The 3,030-nt window shown below is 29.7% G+C and overlaps 1 pseudogene; it reads left to right on the forward strand.

Annotated features, from left to right (window-relative positions):
- Positions 1–1,678: 1,678 nt before the first annotated feature.
- LOC149374798 (uncharacterized) lies at positions 1,679–2,801 on the forward strand (annotated as a pseudogene).
- The last annotated feature ends 229 nt before the right edge of the window (positions 2,802–3,030 follow it).

The following is a 3,030-nucleotide window of genomic DNA, read 5'->3' on the forward strand; positions in this document are numbered from 1 at the left end:
CACCTGGATATAAGGGTGAATAATCTACCTGGATACTTGAAGGAAGCATCCACATTAATTTTTCAGTGAAAAATCCACCTGCATTTTTAGGTGAAGATCTACCTGGATCTTCGGATGGAAAATCCATTAAGATATTCAAGTAAAGATTCCATCTGGATTTGCGGATGGAAAATCCAGGTGCATTTTTAATCTTAAATCTCAGGGGGATTTTTATCAAAAAATCCATGTTGATTTTTATTCAAAAATGCAGGTGGATCCATCCCCCGAATATCCAGGTGAATTTTCTATCTAATAATCCAGGTGGATTCTTTACTCTAATAAGAAGCTGGATTTTATATTTAACAATTGAGGTTGATTTCTATCCTGAAAATCTTGGTGGATTCTCAAGCTGTATATCCAGGTATATTTTTCACCCAACAGTGCAGGTGGATTTTTCATCCGGAATCAAGCTTCACAAAAAATGCAGGTGAATTTCCCATTTGTGAATCCAGCTGGAAAATCCACCTGGAATTAATCTAGATTTTGTCGTGGAAAATTTATCAAAATATATTTGGAAACACAGCTGAATTTTTTCAATAGGAATGCAAATAAACCAAATTATTATTTAGAAAATAAAATTATTGTTAATTGGCAAAATGTGCCGTCAATTATCATGTTGTTTTACGGGTAATACAGAAAATATAACATAAAATTCAATGAAAGTTTAAGAACTCATTGAGTCTTATGATTTTTTTTACGAAATAAATAAATATTCTTTTATAATAATATCTCTATTAATAACGGGTGATGAAATGTTAACGATACTGTTTCAATTGTTTGGATTTTTATTACGTTTTTTTTACAGACTACGGCAGTATCCATTGAAGTACATCTACACTCCACACACTAAAGTCTTCTCAGTCTCTTCTATCTTCAGCAACCTAGTATTTAACGTTTACAATAGTGTAAATAGGTAAGTAAATAATTTTTATTTACAATACAGTTTCATATCTGCATTCTTTAATAATTTCTTTCATAATCAGGTTTTTTTTAATTTTTGCACAGTTTAACGAAGAAAAACAATACTTAAGATACGTTTTCAATTCTTTAATGTTTGTGAAATTTATTTAATTTATTAAATAAACCAATTGAAATTGTAAATGGTTTGTTTTTTTCAAATATAACTCATATTTATTCAATCATTTTGAACAATATAATTAACATTCATCATTCATTACGATAAACTGTTCATAACCACAACTATAGTCTTATTAAACGTAAATATCCATAATCACCACCTTGTCAATCATACGTAATCATAGCCACAGCCTACTAATCATAATTAACCATAATCACAACCTATCAACCTAAATAACCACTGCCACAGCTATAGCCATAGCCACAACCATAGCCACAGCCATAGCCACAGCCACAACTAAAGCCATAGCCAAAGCCAAAGCCACAGCCACAGCCATAGCTTTAGCCACAGCCATAGCCAAAGCTAAAGCAAAAGACATAGCCATAGTCATAGCCACAGCCACAGCTACAGTCGTAGCTTGTCAGCCATATCTAGGTACAGCCTATTAATTGTGTCTAGCTGAATCTGCAGCAACAGAATTATTAAGAATGAATACTTTAATATGCATACTATTAGGTTTATTATCATTTATTAGTTTCAAAGAGCTTACAATTTTAAAAAATGGATGAAAAAAATTTGCAACGTTTCTCGGAATGTGGGAAAAAACGTGTCATACATGATTTACTGGAAGATTCTGACATAGATTTTTTTTAACCTTACTAATTATTTATTCAAAATTTATTCCCTTTTCAACTTTGCTTTTATATCATGGTCACGTTTCTGCAATTCCAAAACATCAAAAACATATACAAATAATATACTTATCATGGATATCTAACAGTTCTGACGCTGTAGGACATTGGGTCACTTCTCATTATGACCGTGAAAACATTCATGTTTTTGATTCTTTGAACAATAAAATAATGCACAATGATTTAAATAGAGCCTTAAAACTTCTCCCTACTATTTTCAAGAAAGTCAAGACGTTATATTTCCAAACGTTCAACAGCAAACTAATCAGAAGGATTGTGGTGTTTTTGCTATTGCTTTTGCAGTTAGTTTATTATGTGGAATAAAACTAAATTTCGTTAAATACAATATCAATGTCATGCGTTCTCATTTATTACAAATGCTTGTTAATAAGTGTATAAAACATTTTCCTTGTAAAATTGTACGTATCCCAATAAATTATCCACCAAGAAAGTTATTTGATGTAAATATTATTATCACTTATGATTGTTTAAATGATGAATACATACATTATTTTCATACGATGTTACAACAAGTATCTGAGTATAAACCAATCTCAAAATAACAGTTACAAAATATTTCGATAATTGAACAAGTAGATAAAAATAACAAACATAAACAAATTTTATTTCAAAATAGTTGTCCAGTAGGCCATTTTATATGTACGTATTACGATACCAATCATTTATTTGTGTATGATTCACTTAACATTACTGAATTACACACTGACTTTATTCAAGTTTAAGAAAAATAACACCCTTATTGTTTTAATGAACCAAAAAAACAAATGATTTTTCGATGCGTCCAATCTCAAACAAACGCTACATATTGCGGTGTTTATTCCATTGCCTTTGCTGTCACACTATTATTCAGTTATAAATCTGATACAATGACTTATAATCAAGATAAAATGCGTCAGTTTTTGTTTGAAATGGTGGAGAATAGGTCAATTAGACATTTCCCATGCTTTAAAGTTTTTTCTATTAATTCTTAACAATATTACCATGATTTTTCAATTAAAATAAGATCAAAAACATTACCTACTAACAACAATTCCATACAAAATAGAAAACGCTTAATAACTGAAACGATTGATGAAAGTTGTGATCAGTAGTAAGAAAAGTAAGTTACATACTCAACAATCGGTAAAAAAGAAAAATTATTATATAAAAAATAGAGAAAAAATTCTAGAAAAACTTAAAGACAAACGTAAAATTAAAAAA

This window comes from Copidosoma floridanum, unplaced genomic scaffold (assembly GCF_036245765.1).
Source record: "Copidosoma floridanum isolate Cflo_tuat_1 unplaced genomic scaffold, Cflo_Japanese_pri ptg000013l, whole genome shotgun sequence".
Lineage (NCBI taxonomy): Eukaryota > Metazoa > Arthropoda > Insecta > Hymenoptera > Encyrtidae > Copidosoma > Copidosoma floridanum.